Source organism: Vicugna pacos, chromosome 17 (assembly GCF_048564905.1).
Source record: "Vicugna pacos chromosome 17, VicPac4, whole genome shotgun sequence".
Taxonomy (NCBI): domain Eukaryota; kingdom Metazoa; phylum Chordata; class Mammalia; order Artiodactyla; family Camelidae; genus Vicugna; species Vicugna pacos.
In genome coordinates, this window is record NC_133003.1 from 37,425,735 (window position 1) to 37,449,156 (window position 23,422).

The 23,422-nt window shown below is 43.0% G+C and overlaps 1 protein-coding gene across 1 annotated transcript in view; it reads right to left on the reverse strand.

Annotated features, from left to right (window-relative positions):
- FRMD4B (FERM domain containing 4B) overlaps window positions 1-12,269 on the reverse strand; it is a 284,737-nt gene extending 272,468 nt beyond the window's left edge. The window contains exon 1 of the mRNA XM_072941679.1: window positions 11,854-12,269. The gene's annotated coding sequence lies outside the window, so the exon portion shown is untranslated. The remainder of the gene's footprint in view (window positions 1-11,853) is intronic.
- Between the last annotated feature and the right edge of the window lie 11,153 nt (window positions 12,270-23,422).

Genomic DNA, 23,422 nt, shown 5'->3' on the forward strand with positions numbered 1-23,422 from the left:
GACAAGGCCAGGGCCAGCATTCGGACTGGGCACAGTCAGGAATAGAGCCCGTGGGCCGCCATCACCCAGCACCAGTCCACTGCTGCCATGCGGGAATGCCGCCAGTGTTGTTAGAGCTTCTGAATTTTTAACAGAAGCCTGCAATCCAGAATTTCTGTGCAATGTCCTGATTTGTAATTGCTGATGATGAGCTCAAACGTTTAAAAAAACACTCTAGGGGCTAATTAAACTCCCTGCAGGCAGAATTCAACCTGTGAGCAGCCAGCCTATGTCCACTAATCTTGGTGAACCTCATTATTTTATGGATGTAGAAACCAAGGCCATAGAGAGAAGTGACTTGTAAGTCAAAGACTGGGATGTGGAGCTCAGTTCCCAGAACTCCCAGGCCAGGTCCCCATCTAATCCCCAGTGCTGCCTTCACTAACAAACCATTCCCTCCCACCACACGTGCATCCATCACAGACGGGAGCCGTCACTGCCCTCCGCTTAGAGCAAAGGAAGTTTTCCTTCCTTCTATCAATGCGTTAAGATATTTTATCTCACCAGCAAGTGGACTGGTTACAATTCTTAATTACTCAAAGGGTTACATAGTACTTATTTTGTCCTGGGCACCCTTCTAAGTAATACAAAGAATTCATTTAATTCTCAAAGCAACCCTTCGAAGGAAGGATTACTGTTTTCCCAATCTTAAGGACAGAAAACCGAGGCACAGAGAGGGTAAGATCCTTGGCTAAGTTGGACTGGTTAGTGGTGGAGCTAGGAGACAAATTCATGATCCACAGGCCAAGTCACTACTCTACCCTGTCTCTGAACTAACTATCTAATTTGGCTTTTTAAATACCCCAAATGGTTCTTTCACCCATTATAACAATAGTTGGCAAACGACAGGCCTGTGGGCCAACTCTTGCCCACTGCTTGTTTTTATAAATAAAGTTTTATTGGAATACAGCTTCATGCATTATTTTATGTATTACCTGTGGCTATCCTTGCCCTGCAAAGACAGATTTGGGTAGATGCAACACAGACCATGTGGCCACAAAGCCTAATATATTTAGTACCTCATCCTTCACAGAAAAACTCTGCTGACCCCTGCACTGTAGACTTGCCTGGCATTCCTCTGACTGCAGGCTTCTTGATTGTTATTAAGTCAAAATGCAGTAAATCCTATAATCCCCCTGCAAAGCCTAAGTATACATAGTGATGAGTTCACAGGTTTGACTTCCAGAAACTGCAACTGTGCAGAAGATGCCTGGGAACCTAGAAATTGGCAAAAAAAAATTTCTCAGAACACCACGTAAGGAAAAAGATAGCACTAAATGACCCATAAAAGAGGCACAGACCTAATCTTGGGCTCCTACCTGAGTGAAGGTTTTGAAAATGAGAGGATCAACAGAAATAGACAGAGAGGGGAACAGAGCAAGACAAGGCAACTCTTTTTGGGGGGGCAGAGGGGAGGTTATTAGGTTTATTTACTTTTAATGGAGGTACTGGGACTTGAGCCCAGGACCTTGTGCACACTAAGCATGCCCTCTGCCACTGAGCTATACCCTCCACTGAGGCACCGCTTGTAATACCTATCAACAGGCATCTTGTAGTTAGAGACCTAGGTTCAAATCCCGTCACTCACTATAGTTTCTTAAATCTCAATTTTCTCATCCATAAAATAGAAGGAATAATCTCATTTCTTGGCGGTGGGGGTGGCAGGGGCAGGGGTTAAACAGATTAACCAAGATTAAAATGTATATGACGTTCTTAGCACCCCGCCTGGGATCTGCTAACTACTCAGAGGAGTCCTATTGTTAGGAGTAATGGTAACTACAAAAGAATGAAAATGTGCGATTATTTATACAGAGGCATTCAGCCTCACACAAGTCAGCTGTCAAAGGGTAACTGGATGATGCAAGGAACAAAGTGACATTTATGATGAGCAGCCCAAGTGAAGGAAAGGTCTAACCACATTTATAAACTCCACATAAAAAAGAAGCATGTGCCACATTTCCATCAGAGACAATTCAAGCAAAAAGTGAAATAAAATAAAATAAATACCGCAGGTGGGCAGAGGTAAGCTTTAATCACCCGGAAAAATCACTCAAGTGATACAAATTTCTTACTCCTTGACAAAGCTATATAAATGAAATGGTATAAGGAGTGGGGAAAAAAAGGTTTGTATTGTATCCTCTGAAAGTTGCATCTCTGCCTCTTATTATAGAGTGAAAGAATCTATCCAATAGCATAAACACTTGCCGGCGAACTGTCAGTTTTTAATACACTTCATCTTTATCATTTTCATAGCTTTTCTCTGAGACCTAAAAAGGACCCATGATAGTTTTCTAGGATGCTTTCTCAACCGTAATTAAGCCCAGTGCTAGAAAGTGCATCAAGAACCGCTCACGATTTAAACTGTTTAAAGCAGCTGAATCCTTGCAACAATACCTTCTTAATTTATTTGAATCAAACTTTTGACCTCTAGTAAACTGGACAGCCCATTCTTTTAGGCAGTGAAAGTACAGCTGGATTGGGCACAGAGAGGTATATAAAACAGCACACTTCTTTTTTTTTTTTCTCTTCAAAATACAAATTGAATTAATTTAACACAGTTGGAGCAAATTACCATGATATGTCCTCAATTTGAGTCTTACGGTCCCACTGGGACTGGGCTCTCTGGTCCCAGTCTAAGGGCACATGGTTTTCATTACTTAATCAGGTTCCTGCATTTCAACTTGCACGTTTAAATGGACGTAATCAGTTCATTTGTGATGACCTCAAGTACACTTAACTTTCCTGATTTATCAAAGAAGTCACACTATCTTAATGTTTTGAGATTTGTTTAAACACTGAAAGGTTACTTGACAGGACAAATCACTCTAAGGATCATTTTTACTGGACAGCAAATAATTTTACTAAAATGTTCCACCAACACCGTACTGATAAGGAAGCCCTTTTAAAGGCATTTATTTATGAGACTTTTTAAAAATTATAGTTGATTTACCATATTATAGTAGTGTTAGGTGTACAGCATAGTGATTCAATATTTTTATAGATTCTACCCTCTTAAAGTTATTATAAAATATTAGCTATGTTTCCTGTGCTGCACAATATAGCCTTGAGTCTTATTTCTTTCATACATAGTAGCTTGAATCTCTTAATCCCCAGCCCTATGTTGCCCCTCCCCCATCCCTCCCCATACCTGTAATCACCAGCATGTTCTCAGAGTCTTTTTTTTTTAAAGTTAGTGAGAATAGAGCAATGGCTTTGGATAACATGCAGATCTTTAATAAAATAAGATCTGAGTGCACTTCTAGTGGTTCATAGTATAAATAAAGGTTTAGAGGCAGAAGGAACCTCAAACATCATCACCCATTTAACAACGCGAGAGAGCTAATTAACATGGCTTAGGTCAGTCTGCTGCTAAGGTGGGATCAGAACTCAGCCTTCCTGACTCTCCACTCTGGGCCACTGCACCCCTTTCTCCCAAGCTCCCCCTCCGTCTGGCAGAGCCCTGCCGGAGTATTACACGGATGAACCAGGCCCAGAGCCGGCTCTGTGATCCGTGCTTCCCTCCCGTTCAGGTCACACATGGTCCCCCTGCTCTTCTGCGATGACTGAACTGATGGGATGGGCTCAGTCAGGTGCAGCAAGGGAAGCCAGAAAACAATCCCCAGGCCCCACCCGTCGTTGGGCTCCCTACCGACGCTGTCGGCTGTGGTGAGCACCAGCTGGAAGATGGATGCTGGTATTCCAGAAAGACCCTTTGAATCAGGAGGGGCTGTGACGGGCCCCATGCTGTGGCAGATGCCTAATTATTTCCAATAACTGTCTCTCTAGGCTACTTGGTGATTTCCAAAGCAAAGCGCCTCCTCATTGCAACAAAACACCCAGTGTTCATTTGCAGGCTGGTGGATGGGATGCAGGGGGCAGTTTTGAACTTATTTCTCATGTAAAGTCACAACGCTAGCAACTCCAGTCTGTTCGTAGTTTATTCAGTAAGGCAGAAAGGAATAGAAGCAACTGGGGCCGTGGGTTCAGGATCTGCTTTAGGGGTGATATTCTCGTCCAAAACAAGAGTCATTAGACTCTCCTGTGAAATACACTCTGGAGAGCGAGCCAGGCTTCTCAGGCTGTGACCGTTGGTGATAACAAACTCAGTCACTTGCAGTGTGTGTCCAAGAGCACAGATTCGGTTGAGTTTGAATTCTGGGCCTGTCACTTGCCAACTGCGTGATTCTGAACAGTGACACAGCCTCTCCAAGCCTCCGTCTTCACCTCTATTAAGTGTGAGCTGCAGCGGTTCACCGTGGAGAGGGACTGAAATATATACTGTCTGGAAAGCACTTGGCAAGTGGCTGGTACTTATCGGGACTCAATAAATGGGGACTATTATTACCAGATATTGCGGCTTGTTCTTTGAGGAGGGAGGTTATTCTAAGCGAACGTCTCAGTCTGATTCTCTGTGTTGATCAAATTGTTGCTGAAATCTTCACTTTGCACATGCAGGCTTTTTTTGTTTATTTTATTTATTTATTTTTTTTTTGGAGTCTTCCCTGTTCCTTGCACCCTGTCTCCTGTTCATCAAGCTTGTCTGGGAACTCTCCACGTGCTGCTACAAATCTTTCAGGCCAAAGTGAGGTCCCACGCCCTCCAGGCATCCCACTGCAGCAGCTCTGGGCACACCACGGTTCCTGCACCTCTTCAGTGTCGCACCTTCTCTGGATGGGGGAGTTTTCCTCCCATGTTCATTCAAATCTCTCTCCAGCTAGCTTAAGCTCCTGGGATACATGGGATCCCCTTACATTTCTTTGTGTTTGTTTTTTTAAAGTATAGTTGCTGTGCAATATTATATGTTACAGGTGTACAACATAGTGATTCACAATATTTAAAGTTATGTTCCATTTATAGTTACTATAAAATATTTGCTATATTCTCTGTTTTGTACAATACACTTGTTGCTTATTTTATATTTAATAGTTGTACCTTTTAATCCCCTATCCCCATATTGCCCCTCCCCTCCTCCACTGGTAACCACTAGTTTGTTCCCTATATTTGTGAGTCTGTTTCTTCTTTGCTATTCATTAGTTTGGTTTTTAGATTCCACATGTAACTGATATTACACATTATTTGTCTTTCTCTCTCTGATTTCACCTAGCATAATACTCAAGTCCATCCATGGTGTTACAAGTGGCAAAATTTCATTCTTTTTTATGGCTGAGTAGTATTCTAGCGTGTGTGTGTGTGTGTGTGTGTGTGTGTGTGTGTGTACCACATTTTCTTTATTCATTTATCTGCTACGGACACTTTGCTTCCATATCTTGGCTATTGTAAATAATGCTGCTAGGAACATTGGGGTGCATGTATCTTTTTGAATTAGTATTTTTGTTTCTTTCAGATCTAGATCCAGGAGTGGAATTGCTGGGTCACATGGTAGCTCTCCATACTGTTTCCCACAGTGGCTGCGCCAATTTACACTCCCGCCAACAGAGTATGAGGGTTCCCTTTCCTCCACATCCCCACCAAAACTTGTTATTTGTAGGTTTTTTGATGACAGCCATTCTAAGAGATGTGAGGTGATACGTCATTGTGCCTTACACTTCTCCTAATCCTCTGCAGCACCCAGCACATGTCCAAGAATCTTCTAGGTTCTCTAATCTTTTCCTAGGCAAAGTGTGGTCCAAGGGCCAGCACCATCCCTATCACCTGAGAGCTTGTTAGAATCTTGCAGATTCCCAGACTCCGCCCCAGACCTACTGAATCAGAATCTGATTCCCAAATGATTCCTGCGCACAGAGTTGGAGAAGCACTGCCCTAGTCCAGCATTTCCCAGGCTTCAGCTATTTACATCTTCCTTTCACAGTTTTCATCATTTTTCAACACTATCCACCCTATGTTTTACCAAATACATTATTTTTAAGTGATTTTTACAGTGTCACTATGTCTTGCTAGCCTCACCCTAAGCAATAACAATTAGTCTGTTAATAGTCCATTTGGCAAGGCAGAAACAAATATACTCTTTAATAAAATCTGAAGGTCTGAGTGAAAAAAAAATTTAGTATACATTAAGATAAATAAATAATCATTAAAGTAAAACAATTCTTTACCTGGCACCTAAAATTAACTCATATACCACCAGGGACTCACCTACCCCAGTTTAGTAAACACAGCTCTAGGCTTTTTGCAGCTAGGTTAGAAAGCATCTCCCCAACTCCTAAGTCCGTGTACTGGTCGGTGTCTGCTCCCATCCAGCACAGGGGCCCTGTCCTCAAAATACAGGTGGTCATGGGAGGCAGAAAACCTTGGTTCTGGCCCTGCACCATCCCTTAATAATCTGCCAAGTCACAACCCATCTTTGGGGCTCATTTTTGAGGGTTAGTTGATCTCAAAGCTCCCTTCAGAGTCTAACAATATGACATAATACATGAGAGCAGAGGCTGTAGAGTCAAAATGACTCGGGGTTGCAATTAAGTCTCCATTACTTGATAATTTCATTAAGTCTCAGTTTTCCTCATCTGTAAAATGGGTAGTAATAAGAACAATACATGGACATAACATCCAGATCACAGGATTTGTAAGAATAAGAAAATAATAGCTGGAAAATGCTGAGTGAAATCTGCCACATACTGTCCAATAGTTATTTTATTTTCCCAGCCTCTCCAAAGGACAATAATAATAGCCTACATTTATGGAATATTCAATATGTAGCAGACATTGTGTGTGACACTTAAATTTATTTTACCCTTACAATCACTCAGTGAGGTAGGAACTCTTATTCTCCCCATTTTAGAGATGAGAAACTGAGGCACAAAAAAAGTTAAGCCACCTGTTTAAAGTCATGCATTTAGTAAGCGGTGGGTGCAGTTGGATTTGAGGGCAGGTCATTGGACTTGAGAGCCAGCGTTTATAACCACAGCCCATCCTGCCTTTCTGTAAAATACTGGGCAACACACAGACTTCGCCAAATTGACAAACAGGATGTAATCTTGGCAGAGTAATTCCTAGCTCAGGTGAGCAGCTCTTATCACCACTGTTCTACAGTTAGTTACTGAGTCTTCACATCTGAACAAGTTGCTACCAGGCATCAGGAGTTTCAGTTATGCTTCAGTTACCCTTCAGTTATGCTAAGAACTTTTTTTAAAATACTTTTTTATTTTTAAGTATAACAGATAAAAAGGTGAAGAAAATATAAGGGTACAGCTCAGTAATTATCTCCAAATGAACAGCCATGTATCCATCACTGCGTTGTCCCAGAAACTCCTAAACACTTTCCCTCCATCCCTCCCCTGCAAATGTAACCACTGTCCCGGGGTTTCTGCACCTTGGCACTACATATATTTGGGGCTGGATGATTCTTTGTTCTGGGGGTTGTTCTTTGCATTGAGAGATGTTTATAAGCATCCCTGGCCTCTACCAACTAGATTTTGGTAGCAAGCACCCTCTGCCAATGGCAACAACTAACAATTTCTGTAGCCATTGACAAATGTCCCCTGAGGGGCAAAATCACCCCTGGTGGAGACCCACCACCCTATCCTGACCTTTTGGCAATCATTTTCTTGCTTTCCTTTATCCTTTTACCACATAAGCACACATCCTCAAATATCATTTAATCTTGTCTGGTGAAAGGAGTTCTTATAATTCATCTATTAAAAAAGACCCCTAATCATGGCTCCCTACAACAGCCTTTATAGACAAAGTGACCACATAATTTATCATCCACACTGGAGGGAGGCACGGACATTAACCAGGATTGACCCGGGCAAGCCAGCATGATCACCCTGCTTCCAGGGATCCTCTGCTGGGATGAACATTATCCTCACAGCCGCATCCAATCAGGGTCCCCTTCCCACTGGATAACTATGCCTAAAGTGACAGAGGACAATTAAAAGCAGCACATCCCCAGGGGCGAAGAAAACAGAGACCCAGATAAATACCTCTAAGCTGAAGAGTTGCCAAGCAGAGAAGTGATTCAGTCTTGGGCCTTCAGAAGCTGCACTCTTCAAATAATTTGCTTGAAGACACTACTTAAATAACTACTTTCACCACACTACTACAACCAACTGATTAAAATAATTGCCTTCCAAGATTTGCATGTAGATGCAAAAAGGGTCAAGATGACCCCCCGTAAGAGGTTTAAGGTCTGTAGTGGGTTTTAAATCAATGTATCTGCCTTTTTCAGCAACCACTATCCATCTGACCTGCTCTGCCTTTTGATCTCCTGAGTCTTGAAATTGACCATGTCAAAAGTGACAGCTAAGGCTTTCCTTACATACGTGAGCAATCATACTGATACCCTATGTGCCTGAATATAATTCAGTTCATCCTTCATTATTTGAGGCATCAAAGAGGACAGAAATCAACCTACATTGAGTTGGGGCACTTGGACATGGTGGCAAACATTTATTCCGAGTTCACAGCATCCATTTGCCCCTTTTCTAGCAACTGTATTCATCTGGAGGTCCAGACCTCTGGTGTGTGTGGTCCATATGGCCTGGGTAGGACTCCACCACTGGACTCCACCTCCAGCCACACCAATCGGGCCAATCAGAACTGATTTTGAGACTTTTTGTTCAACAAGTGGGGCAGGAGGATTTGTGCTTTTTCTTGTTGTCGAACTTGAACCTGGTATTGTGTAAACCAGCAACTGGTACAGTCATCTTGCCACCCAACAAGGAACCCAACCCAAGAGGAAGAAAGAGAAAGGCAGAGCTGAAGACAGAAAGACAGAATCAGATTCTGATGTCACCGTTCATCTCTGAGCAAGATGAATCTTGAAGCCATCCTACTTATGTACCTTTTAGAAAACTGAACCTGTAGACATGGGGGAAATATATACATACATGTTTTTGTATTTATAAATGTGAAAATATGTAACAATTCCTAATTACATATTTGCCAATTCCATTTAAATTCGGTATTTGTCGCTTATTCGGCAAATACACCCTGTGGCAGTGACTTTCAAACTTTTTCGACAGCAAGTCGCGGTATGAGCTGCATTTTATTCTGCCACCCAGATTGTGCACACAGCCGCAGACGGAACTGACTCAGTTTCATGAAACTACAGATCCTTTACTAACATATGATGATGCTAATACTTCCTGTCCGCTAATACTTTTTTTTAAAAAAAGAAAATACTACTGTGACCCACTAAATTGATTTCATGACCGTCCTTTTGAAAAACACTGCTTTATGAGATTAGATTCAAAATTGATTTCACCAGCAAGAATGAGATTAAAAAAAATGACATGATCATTTCAATCGGGTTGTTGAGGAAAACAGGACATTTGGCCCCTAAATCAAGCATCAAGCAACAGAAAATCGCTCTCTCACCATTCCTCTCTCACTGCACAGGACACAGATCTACCAGAAGAGGAGGAAAAAGGTCTTATGACGTAGAAATCAATGAATGACCAAAAAAAAAAGAAGAAAAGATAAGTACCTTCTCAAACAAAACAAAAACCATGTCTAAGAAGAGAGAGAAGAGATATGTAAGGAAATAGATACCCAGGTCCTGCGGATGAGCTGCATTACATGATTTATTTATCTGTAGGCTAAAGACAGTAATTACAGTGAACTTCAGCAGTTACTGGGTGTGTAAAAATAGTGCTATCATGATAAGATCAGATCTTTGGGGCAGACCTAGAGGGAAGGAGGGGGGTGGGGGGAGAGAAAGATCAATTGCAGTAAAACCTGAAGTCTTCACTTATGTGTGTAAAATAGCTACAAAGAGTTTCTGAAATCTTGGACAAGCACTGCAGGCTGGACAAGATGGGGTATTTTTAACTGCTTTCCATGTACCTTATTTGTATTGTCAGTTAGCCAAACTTCCTTTTTGTCTGCTCTGCTCAAAAGCACTGCAGAGTCTCGATTAAATCTGTGGAATCAAATGGAGAGCTCAGATTCTCAGGCTGGCTGGAAATAGAGACCAGGGAAGTAAACAATACCGTGAAAACTTCAGCGGCATTTACACTTTACACTCCGGAGTGGCTGTGCAGTGAGCTCCCCCCCACACACTTTTCTAGATTGTTAGGCTCAAGCGCAGTTGGAGAAGCCCATTAACTTTTCTGCCACTAAAATGGAAGTGTATTCCTTTTCCAAACAGTGAAGTTGAAGACAATCACCTGCACGCCCAGAAGTGATTTCTGAGACTTGACTTCTGAGAAGTGACTTCTTTGTCAGTGATAATGAAAATCAGATGTCACTCTACTGGTATTTTTAGGTAGCTCTCTTCATTTTCCATCATCATCCTGTTCAAATACATTCCACCTACATTACTGAGTTGAAGCAAATGAAGTGTTTGATGAATACTTGCCGCTGTCATAAGAAAACGATAAACCTCTTCAAGAAGTTCTTGGAACTACATGAATTCTTGTTGTCGTATAATTATTTTTGCATCATCAACATCGATGTCACCACAGCACAGCCTTTTCAGAGGCACTGTCATGGTTAAGAGTCTGGCATCTGGAATCAGAACTCATGTAAGCCAAAAATCACCTGCATGACTCCTGGCAGGTTACTTAACCTCCCTCCAGGGCTCAGTTTACCACCCCGTCGTCTATGATGCCCTAAAACTGCCTGCTGGGGTGCCTGGGGTACTGGTTAAGCACTCTTAACCACCATTCTTAACAGTAGGTGAACGGAAGATCTAAGCACAGTCCGGTGAGGTTAAGCAAGGTGACGCTGCTTTTCTTCCCCTGCAGACATTTGATTTGGAAGTCCACAGACCTGTTCTCTTTAGGACAGGTCTTAGCATGCGAGGGGCGCTAAAACCTTGTACCCAACCTCCAAATTGGTTGGTAAGTTTCTGGGGCACACACCAGCTAACCTTGAAGGATCAACCACCTTTCCGTAAAGGCTGCGGCTGTCAGCACTCCAGAATCTTTCCCCCCATCCCCGCGGAGGGGCCACCTTCTAGACGCAGCCGTCTGGATACCAGCAAGCAGACCGAGTGGTTCGGAAAGTTCAGAGGAGGTGGCTGTGGTATGTTTACAAGTCCTAGCAGATCGCAGGAATGTTCAGGATAATTATTACCCCACCCAGGGGCGCCCGGCCCAACCCTCTCACATCTGGAAGGAAGCGGCCACACAAAGAAGAGCGAGAGAGACCTCCTCCTGCGGCAGCTTTCTCAGGCTCCGGGAAGATTTAATTCAAGCTCTCACCCCTTTTGTGAACAAGACCAGGCACTGCCCAGCAGTATCGTTCGGAACACAAGTCATTTCAATGCAAAGGAAGAGTTTATCCTCTAGTCCGAACCAAATATCATCAAAATATCATCTTTGGTTTTCTCCTCCCCAGATAAAACTAAAAACTGAAATACTCTAGAAAATAGATAGGGAGCGATCCACAGGCACGCAGCCTCTCCAACATAGGAGCGGCTAGGATCAGACACACCTATTTGAAAAAGGCAGCCAAACCAAACCCTTAGTACACTTTGCTAAGGCAAGGGATTTCCCCCATCCTCTCGTCGCCTTTTGAAAGTATCTCCCAGCAGCCGGATCTGGGCTTCATCAGCATTTCTCCCCCACCTCCCACGAACGCGCGGCAACCAAAGCACATGGTCCCTGGCGGCGCGCTTGCAAACCCCACCAGCGCCAACGCCCCGAAACCGCCAAACTTCCTGTCTCCACACCACCAAAGCGACCAAAGCGCCGCGCCAGTGCCCGAGGGACTCCGGCGGAGGCTGCCGGCAGCGGGGGAGCGGTGGGGCGGGGTTTCCTGCCCGCGGCAGCGCGCGGGACCCGCACCTCCACTGGGGGTCTCCAAACGCGCGCGCCGCGCCCGGGGCGCACCCGGAGCGCGGCTGCGGCCGCGTCGCACGGTCGCGCCCCCGCAGCGCACTCGGGGTACCAGGGGCAGTCGCCTACCTACCTGCTCTGCCGCCTCCTGCCTCCGGCGCTCGGGGGCTGTCGACCGCTACTTTATTGTCTCGGTGGCTCACCGCGCGGGACCTGGGGACCCAGCTCTGCAACTCGGCTCTGCGCAGCGCCTTCCCAGGAGGCTGCCTTCCTCCTCGTCTCTGCCCCAGCTCCTGGTCAGCACGTGAGCCGCGCAGACCAACTCTCGAGCTCGCTGGGCAGCCAGTGCCCGCCGCATCCCCCGGCTCGGGGCTGCTCGTCGCCCCTGCCGCCGCTCGCCTCGCGTCCTCGCTTTGATCCACACTTACAGCTGCACCCCCGGCCGCCTTCCTTGCGTCCTGCCGCCCTTCCGTCCAGCCTGCCTCCTCTCGCTGTCAGCCCCGGCTCTGGGCTCCGCTCTCCCCAGCTGCCCCCGCCCGCCGCCTCTCCCGGGGCTGGGGCGGCCGCTGCCAATGAGACTCGGCTGATGCGCTGTTCCGGCCCAGTCATTGTATCGGGAGGGAGGAAGGGGAGGGGGAGCGGGAGGAAGGGAGGGGGCGCCCTCAGCCCCCGCCGCGCGGCTGAGGGCTGGGCTCGCCTTCCCGACAGAGAAAAGGCGCTGGTGCCAAGGGGCGCGGAGCCGGGGGCGCTGCCAGGAGTGGGGGGAGCGGAGGGGGTCAACAGCCCGCGCCTATCATCTCTCCCTCCGACTTAAAAGCTCTGGGATGGACTTGATTCTGCCTCCCAGGCTTCAAGCACCCCCAAGACCCGACTGCCCTTAGAATAAAGGGAATGAGGCACCGGCGGCCGCGGGAGGCAGAGAACCTAGCCAGGGATGGGACTGGGTCTGGCTAATGACTTAATTTGAGATTCCCGCAAACTGGTGTTTCTGCCTGCTGCTGAAGGAAAGAAATAAGAAGGCAGGGAGGGAGGAAAAAGAGAAAGAGAAAAGAAAGACAGAGACAGAGAGACAGAGAAAGATAAAGAGAGGAAAAGAGAGAAAGCCTACCCAATGCCAGTCGTTTATCCTCCAGAATAATTTTGCGTTCCAGCAGTGTTTTTTTTTTTCTGCTTTCTTTACAGATGAAGAAAGGAGAGAGAGGGGTTAACGCAAAATACCTAGTAAGTGACAAGACAGATTCCAACTTTATCTGATGCTGAGTGTACTACAGCAAATGAGAGAAGGGCAGGAAGGAGGGAGGACCGTTCGTGAGGATCTATGGAGATCTTCCTATTATCTTCAGATGAGCTGGCAAGTAAAGCAGTGGAGGTACACGGACAGGGCAGAGAGAAAATACTTCCCAAACAGCTTTAAACGTGTGTCCCATTACTACACCTACTTCTCTGTACCATGAATGAATTCATTTTTAAAACTACATCCGTTTTGAAAAATAATGATCTTGCAACTATACAGTTATACAGAGCTATATTTTGGTGAAAGTTTAGTTGATTCATCGAATGTCAGTATTTGAAAGAGACTAGTTTCTATAACCCTGGTATTTACATTTCTGCTTCTCCTTCTCTTCATTTCTTCTTTATTTTCCTCCCTTCCTTCTCTCCCTCCTTCCTTCTTCTTCCTCCTCCTCCTCCTTCCTTCTCCTCCCCTTCCCCTCCCCCTACTCTCCCTCCTCTTCCTTCTAAATGATCACTAGCCAATAAAAAAAGATGGGATGAGGGCAGAGGGGCCTCTCTTGATTTCCCACATTCTGGCATAGCTGCTACTGACATGAAATGGAAAGCAAAATACCTGAAGCAGTAAAGGCTTGGGATGGAGTGATGTATAATATTATATCTGTGCAGTGTGAGTTTTAATTAAATTTTCTTCTGGTGTCCAGTGGACTGCTTGCTTTTAATTAAATAGAAGATATTGAATGAATAGCTAAAATTTATTGAAAGTCTATTACATGTGCCCCTGACCTGAACTAAGGAAGTGCTTCGTTTGGTACCATCTCATTTCATTCTTCTGGGAGAAAGGGGTTGGCCTGGAAGCCCCATGAGGATAGGGTCTGTGTCTGCCTAGTTCAACCTCTGGCACATCACAACGACTCATTTGGTGTCAGCTGAGTTAAAAGATCCCCATTTTGCAGAAGAGGAACCTGAGGCTCAGGGAGGTTAACTGATCCTCAAGAACATGAAACTAGAAGGTGCTCATACCTGTCTTTAAACTCAGGTCTGACGATTCCCTAACCAACACACAATATACCTATTCAGCATGAACAGCAGCATAAGGACCCCAGGTAAGGGGGCAGCGCAAAGAGTAATAGCTTGCTGGGCCCTCAGAAGTGCACATAATTTCTTTGGAGAGGGAAGCTGGTACATGTAACACAGTCCCTAGAGAACCACACAGAGAGTGCAGGGCAAAGCAGAGCAATGCAGGGGAGATGAATAGCATAATGCTCGGTATATGTTTGGGGGGAAAAACTAGACAGAGACTAGAACAGGCAAGACACAATATAAAAGATCTCAGTGGGGTTGATCTGGGTCACAGAAAGCCAGAAGAATTTTCTGGAAGATATGGGATGTTTACTGGATTTCTTGGAGCAATGGGGCTCTGGCTTGACAATGGGAGCTCCAGGGCTGTTCCATTTAGGTTCAAAGACCAGCTTTTCTAATTATTCCATCTAAAATCGGGGTAATAATAATGCCAAGTTTATAACGTTGTTGTAAGGACTGAATTAGTTACTACATAGAAAGCATTTTTAATAGTGCCTAAGCCATGGTAAATGCTTAATAAATGTCAGCTAATATTATTAAAGTGGGGGTAACTTTCTTTCCAACTTGAATCTTCTGAGAAATAAATATTTATAAAATACCAAAAACAGCTGGGGGAAAAAGGCACAACACAATAGAACAAACAAAGAAAACTTTTCAACTTACTCTCACCCTGGGACAGAATTATCAATTCTGGCTGCTTATTAGAAGTAAAGGGTTTTGTTTCTGTTTTTGTTTATAATACTTCTCTGAAAGTGGAATTAGGCTCCATAGGTGAGATTAATTACAGTCAAGACTGACAACTACTGCGAAGCTGGTAGGCCCAGGAACTCCCTGCAGAGCTTGATAAACCCTTAAGATTCCTGGACTCCAGCTCCAGAAGGCTCACGGACCAGAAATCTGCATTTTTAACAAGCTCTTCTCTTATTCTCATTGAATGAGAAACCCTGCTTTGCCCTTCCCCTATATCCCTCGTTGCCCATACAACCTTACTGGCTCACAGAATTTTTCCACCCTAGATCGCTAAATTCCTGTGATGAATCCAACACTGTGTATGCGTTTCTATTTCATTCAATGCACATTAATTAAGCACCAGTTTTGTACAAATCACTCTGATTGAGATCTAAAGATGAGTCAAACCCTTCATGCTAGCGAGGAAGGAGTTCACAGTCTGGAAGAAAAGATGCGAACAGGAATGGCTGTAATCATAAAGCTACCATGTTTTGAGGGCTTACAGTGGGCAAGACCCTGTAACAAGGGCTTTCTTTACCTGTAGACAAGATGGAAAATATATACATAAGAGAAATTCAAAGGGTGCATTTAGATGAGGAAAACCAGAAACAGTTTCATGAAGGAGGCAGCTCTTCTAAGTCGCTTTCCGGAAATTGTTCTAGTCATGGGAGAGCATGGTCAAAGGCCTGAACAGAGTATGGATAAAGCAGTGAAGCCCCCAGAGACTAGAAGTGTGAGGAATCAACCAGAGAACTTCTCAGGAGTGACAAACTCAAGGTCCAAGTAAGTAACAAGTCAGTGAGCTAGACAGGTATGAAGCAATGGGGAATGGTGGGGAATGTGGCAAACTGGAGAATGCATTCTCCCCATCTAAAGGAGGCAGCCACTGTCATTCCCAGCCCAATTCAGTCATGTGGGACTGCTGATCTACTTGATTAGATGTTTTGATTTTTTAAACCACAGCTGGAAATCTGGATTTTGGCATGAAACCTCACAGTGCTTAAAAAACCTTGACAACGAACTAAAATTTTTCAAATATTCTGAACATGAAATGAAACATGTCTGCAGGCCATATCCACTAATGGATCGCCGGTTTACTATCACCATTATTGGACAGGCTGGAAGAATCACATCCAGAGAAAAAAACCCACTAACAACCCCTGTATTAGAAAAGATTTCAGGGTGGGCTGGGCACTGTGTAGAAATGCTGCAGCAATGGAGATAAAAGAAATTGACCTTGCCTTTCAGAAACTCAAAATCGAGTTGATAAGACAAAGGCATGTGAACAAAATGACAGCAGTAAGCAATAAGAGGAAACAATTCTGTCCTGAAATATAGGCTTTCCAGGTACAAAATGAGGGCCTCGCCAAGTGCTATGTACATAGGAGAGCGCTGAAGGTTGCACTTTGTGATGCAAGATGGGGCTGGAAATTCCCTGGACTCTTCCTTCTAAGCCCTTTATCTTGGTTCTGTGCAGTTTGAAGGTGTGTGTTTTATTATGTGTGTTATGAGATTCAGCTTTTGAATTAATAAGAACATACTTCATAAATATTTTATTTCCAAATTAAGGCAGATTCATTTATGTATGTATGTGTTTGTGCTAAAGGTAGATATATACTTATTGGACAAGTTTTTGACAATACAAAGAAAATATATAAAATAGAAGTTGAAAATTACCCGCAAGTTCACCACCCTGAGTGAACACCTTTTACATATATACTCCTAGACTTTTAAAAATGTGGGTGGATTCCATCCAACTGTTCATATTTCCAACCCCAACCCAATGTAATTCTTTCCTTGGGGAAACTCTGCTAAGAAAACTTGCATTTGTCAGACTCCTTTGCAGCTAAGTGATGCAGAGCCAACTTTGGCCTATAATATAACCTTACCCTACTTCTGGGGTGCTTTGCTTTCTCTGTCTTCCTCATTGTTCCCCCGCACATCTTTCTCTTTCTGTTGCTCAGTTGTGGGGTGGGAGCAGCCCTATTGTGACCGTGAAATCACCACGTAAATGAGAACCAATAAAGGTAACTAGATAACAGAGCAAAACACAAGAGTCCTAGATATCGGTATCATGGAATTGCTGTGCCAGCCTGGAATGCACTTTTCTGGACTTTTTCTGAACTTGTTTTTAAATAAACCCCTGCTTGGTTGAGGCACCTTTGTCTGTATTTTTGTTACATTCAGTCAAACACAATCCTAACTGATATACTAATTGTTGGGGAAAAAAAGTGCAAACACACGTCCTGATCATCCATTATATTGATGTAGATGGTTTGTCCACTCAGTCCCTTACTCAGTCCCCAATACGTATGATGTATTGGTGTATCACTGGGCTTCTTTGGTTTTTCACTTGTTTGTTTCAAGCAAAATTTAAAACCAAAGTTAAAGGGAGGTCACACCACCCCTGCAGAACTTGGTCCTCTTAGCTTCAGCGACTTTGTGCTTTCCAAAGATCTCCTGCTGATAACTCAGATTTGGGTTGAGAACGTATAAATGGCTTGCATATCGTGTAGCTAAAAGCTTGCGAGTAGGGGAAATGTCTACTAGTTTATGATAAGAAAAATATGTGCTCGTGTTTGTTAAGCACATTATATATGTGGTCTCAGTTATTATATTCCATATGAAGTCAGCACCCTGTTCTCTCTATTCTACACAGGAGGAAACTGAGGCCCAGAGAGGTAAAAGGGTTTGCTGAAGATCACACAGCCGATAAGTCAGGAGCTCAGGTTTGATCCTGGGTCTTTCTGACACTAGAACGGAGGACTGGCCCACCATGACAGGAGACCCCGCCTTTTTTGATACTTCCGTTATTAGTGTAATGACTTTGATAGATGGCACTATTTTCTGGGTTCTCCATAGGGACTTAACAAAATTAAATCTCAGAAATATTAGACAAATCGACAACCACACTTGCATAGTTACTCTGTTATTCAAGGTCAATGGTTGTGCAGTCAGCAGATAACCAAGAACCCCATGAATGAGAATAATGACCATCTCTGATACACTCCAAGTTACTTTGCCCCTTTTTAAAAGGTACCGTGTGTCGTGAAATTCTCTGTAAGCTCTGGACACACTTTGCTCCTGAAGGCACTTAACACATCCGTAAATGACAAAAGGATGACCTGTTACTTCCGGCCTTCTGTGGGGAGTGCTTATTGTAACTGATGCCTCATCTTTCTATTTAACCCCAGGGCCTTTTCACATAGCCCATGATGAAACAAGATCCTCTCTTTTCACTAACCTAAGGCTGTTGGTTTTTACAGTCAAATGTAGCACAAGCACATGAAGTCATTATCTCCAAACTCTGAATACATCATGGGATGTAAATCTACATAAATAAGTACTTTGTTTTAAGTCTGCTAATTATGATGCCCTGAAGCTAAAAAAAAAAAGAAGAAAGAAAATGTAATTGATTACATTTAAACACAGGCTAAGATTAGGTAAAATCATAGGAAACTGCCTTGTTGTGGTTAAAGGTCAAATATTATTAGTTTCACAGGGTCCAACCTCATATGAAGCTGTTGCTGATGACGAGTTGTGAATGTGAGTTTGTGTCATTGGGCTAACTGTGCCTGCCCCTCCTTCCAGATCACAGAAGTCACCCGCTCAGGTGGGAACCTCACAACGATGCACGCATAACTGTCTTTTGAGGGTACATCACTGAACCCTTTTTATATGTGAAATGCTTTTTAATAATGTTCTATTGGCATTTCACTGGCTGAAACATCTTGGAGAGGCCAGCACTGCAGTCCAGCTCCTTAGCGAATAGCATGAGCACTGGGGTCCAGGGGAATCTTAAATCAGATTGTTCAGAGAGTATCATCTTTCCTTCCAAAGGGCAAGGACCCTCCATGGGAAATAAAACAAATGTTCTTTAGCAATTTTGCAGTCATGTTACCTAATCACAAAGATCCCAATCTTGTTAGGGTAGATAATCTGGTAATGACTTTGGAAATAACTCTTTTTCACTGGAGAGGTTGTAAACCAGCAAGCGTGTTTTGGCCTGGATGGTGTTTTCTAAGTTGCTGGTGGTTAAAACTTGGATACTTTATCATAAGCATCTGGAATCGTGCGTGGATGTACCTGGGTGTATTTGGAGGAGAGGTGAAAAATCCAGGCTATATAATTTGATGTTGTTCCATTATTTCTAAAACCAGATTGTTAAAATGTTACTCTAGACATGCTAGTTTTCCTATAAACAGGCTACTCTTTAATAATTAGACTTCCTTTTCATACTTCTAGGATTATTTCATCAAAAATTCATGATTTCATGATTTCCTTTAAAAATAAACAAAACACGGAAACAGAATTTCCATTAGCTCAGCATGGTTTCCCTCCCTACTCCAGAAATGAATAGAAGGGCTCTTCCAATTTGGTCCTGGCATTATTTCATTTTCCATTAAGTCTGTTTCAGTTTGTCCTGTGGCCTTGCTGCAATCCCCTTTTCTCTTGGTGTCAAGAAATGATAAGACTTGAGGGAATTTAGAAAACTTTTGGTCCACAGATTACAAATTCAAAGCTTTGAGGTGCCAGGAGAGAACATAAATTAGTGTAATGGGTCAAGTATATGACAATAGGGAATAGTGGAGACTGTGGCAAATTGGAAAGCATATAACTTGTCTATAGGGATCCTCAATACTCAATACTCAGTGACAATCCATTGCTGAGAAATAGTGTTGCTAGATTTGCTTTCCAAGAAAAGTCAGGATTCTGGATTTTTATTAAAACCTCCCAGTTATTAAATGTTGACAACTAATTTGAAACCATTTTAAACACTTAGCCAAACAAAAACATACCTGCTGGCCTGATGTGACTGCAGGGCCACCACTTTGTAACCACTGATCCATTCCAACCCTGTCATTTTGCAGATCAGGCAACTGAGGCTCGGAGAGTGAAGGTAACTTGCCAAGAGCATGTGGCTCTTTACCACTGGAACAGGAAGGGGAATCTTGGCCGTTTGGCTTCTAGCCTAGGGCTTTTCCAATACAAACATCTGCTTCTATTTTCTTGCTAAGATTTAAATGATGTTCCTAATTATGTGATTTCAAGTATTGCACATTGTTAAAAAAAAACTATGATGATGATATTCACTGGCTTTGGAGCACATAATTTGCAATAAATGGCTTTTTAGTCATGTGACTACAGAACCTAAATTGGTTCTAGCATTTATAAGACCAGTATAAATCTACTTCCATTCACACACTAAGAAAATTTTCTGCCTCTCTACTCTCCTACATGTTTCCTCCCTTCATCTCTTTATTAAACCTGGCCAAATACAGAGAAAAAGGAAAATATTTAAGAGGGACCATGTTGACTTCTCTACCATGAATGAGAACTAGGTGGGCAGGAAAAGAAAAATACACTGTGAATCAGTGACTGTAAAAACGAAGCCATGCATGCAAAGCATTTCAGGGCAGTTTGCTTGTTTTGCCAAAGCAAACATAATACACAGAAAACTTGTAAGGAACCCAGTACCCCTCGAAGGAGTAGGATAATTTTTCTGAGTTTCACTAACTGAAAAACCTCCATTATATATCTGAAGTTTTTTCTCCTCTTTTAGAATTTTTTTCAAAATACAGAATAGTTCAGAATATAATGTAACAAACACTTCTGCAGCTACCGGTCAGGACTGGACTCTTCAGCATCTTTTGCCCACTGTCATTTGCTTTTAATCAGAAGAAATAAGCCTTTCAGAAAAGCTGACATTCTGTTTGCCTCCTCTTCCCAGTCTTATTTTTGTTTTCAACTCCCCAGAAGCAATTACCATCCTGAATTTTGGAAGAATCCTTCTAAACTTCCATACGGATATATGTTTCTTTGAATAGTGTATAGTTCTGTTTTATCTGTATCATCTGTGTTTTTAAATTTATGTCCATGATATCACACCACATGAAAGGTACTGTGAAAGGCCTGTGCGTCTCATTCAATAACAAGTTTTTTTTGAAAACTGATCCAAGTTGATGGATGTGGATCCAGCTCATTATTTCAACCTCTGTACGATATTTTACACTTGACCTGTGCATGTCATTTGACGGCTATGTGGGACATTTCCAATAGTTGAATCATTTTATTTTAAAATATTTAAAGCAGGAACCAATTTTCTTGGGGGAAAAAAAGACAACCGGTGTTGAACCAGTAGTTTCCTAAACTGTCTAAAGGGCATAGAGGAGTTGAAAATAATCCACATGTTTTTCTAGAACCAGAACTCTTGACCTCCCTAGTATATCCCTGGCCCTATTGTATGCCAATGTGTTATGAATGGTAATTTTAGTAAGAAGGCATCCAAAGCCCTTGTGAGATTCTCAGAGTTGATCTGAGCCCCCAAAAGGACGAAGAATCATTATTTTGAAATGTACCCAACTTCTCATAAGAAGTCATCATTGGCCTTCTGCAGTTCTTCTGCCTCTCATCACCATTTTTGGAAGGAATTTTCATCTCTCATTGTAGCTTACAATGAAATTAAACTCAACCATGAAGTACGGAGAATGCACCAAATGCCGGTAGTCCCGGCAAGAGTCAGTCAGGAAAGCCCCAGCTCTCACGCACGAAGAAGTTTTATGAGGAAGCCAAGGCCAAAGCCCAGGGCAGCGCTTCTCAGATGCAGCACTACTGACAGTCTGGTTGGATAATTCTGTGCTGTGGGAGCTCCCCTGTGCATTATAGGATGTTTAGCAGCATCCCTGGTCTCCATCCCCTAAATGCCAGTAGACCCTTCGCCACAGGCTGTGATAACCAAAATGTCTCCAGACATTGCCAGATGTCCCTTGAGGGGCAAAGTCTAGCCAGGTAAATAGCACCGGTTTAATGTGATGAGCAGTGATGAAGGGAAGTATAGATTTCAGATTGTAAGATGCTTCCTTCAATGAGCAATCTGTGCAAAATGGAGGCGTGAGTTCGTAAAAGGCAAGAAACATTGACAGGAATTCTCACAGAAGGACGTTCTGATTTGGCAATGTTACAAATTATTTTATGACCTTAGGCAAGCCCCTCTACATTTCTGAGCCTCGGATCCTCTCTTTGTAAAATAAGATGGGTGGCTCTAAAATTTAACAGCATCCTTGACATTTGAATCCTTGGGGAATGATCAGGATGGAGATAGGGAACTAGCATTTGGGAGCTGCTGCTATTTTGAGAAAAATAAACACAGAGGAAGTGCTCTGCTAAATATTACATGTCATCAAAAGCAACCTTTTTTATTAGAAAACACAGCCTCTGGATGCGTTTGCCACATTACTTCTTTTTAAATGATCTTGTCAATTGCCTTCCTCATTATAAAGCAATCTTGTAGACTCTATTAACTGGAATTGCAGGCTGTTTATCTCTCTTGTAAATTTCATCTTCAGGATAGGGGTCCAGATTCATAGCCAGTGACATTTTAAGGGTTCTTTCTCTTAGCCACAGAACAGATACAGTCGGTGAAGGCTTTTTGTAGACCAAACAACGGGATCTTGGATGAACTGTCCTGAACAGTCATACCAGTTCCACTAACAATATAGCTTTTGATTTCTACTGTGCCAGTGGTGAGATGGGCACAAGTCTATTTGTGCCTAAGTGGACACCGGAAATAGGTATCGTTGAAGCAACTTCTTAGCCGTTAAACAGCTCTGGCTTTCAGTTTCTCAATCTTATGGTCAGGATTCAGAAGGGATGTAAAGGAGACGTGATTCTGGGTATTCTCGAACTCTCCCGTACAGCATCTCTCTGCATGCTGCTACCCCTGTCTGGATTTCATTTCCCCCAGGGGAATGCATTTCCCTGCCCACTCTAGATAAAGTAGTCTTCTACACTCTGCATTATTTGTTCCCCTGTTTGTTGACTGTCTTCCCTTACGACAAGAGAATTTCAATAAGCACAGAACTTATTTTGGTTTATTGATTGCTGTACCACCAGCACTTAGAACAGAACTGGCATATAATAGGCATTCTCTAAGTACTCCTAATTTTTTTTTAAATCATGCTTTAGGCATAATGTTTAAAATCTCTGCCAAACTCCGGGTCATGAAGATTTGACTCCATGTTTTCTCTTAAATGTTTTATACTTTTCCATTAACATTTAGACCTACGATACATTTTGAGTTAATTTTTGTATAAAATATGAGGTTTGGGAAAGAGGTACATTTTTTTTAACATGCTGATATCTAATTGTTTCAATACCACATATTGAGAAGGCTAACATTTCTCAGTTGTCTTAGTCCTTTGTAAAAACTCCAAGGGCCATTTTTTGTGTACTTCTGGACTCTCCAATTTCTTCTGCTGATCTTTATGCATATCCCTTAGTCAATACCACACTGTCTTGATTACTGTAGCTTTATAATAAAGCTTAAAATCAGGTAGTGTGGGTCCTCCAACTTCGTTTTACTTTATTAAGACTGAGTACAGCTAGAATGAATGAATGATGGTGAGTTAAATACTTTCCCTTCTTTCTTTGCGTTTTTAACCCTTATTAATTATTGGGATCTTAGCTCAGGCATCACAGCCTCTGAGAAATCTTTCCAGGTGATCCAGGCTGGGTCACATCACTGATTGTACCCTCCAGATGATCCTATGAATCTCTCTCTCCTCTTGGAAGCCTTGTGGTTCTCATTCAGGGGTGATTGTGCCCTCCGTCCGAGGGACACTTGGTAGTGTCTGGAGACATTTTGGGTGGTCACAACTGGA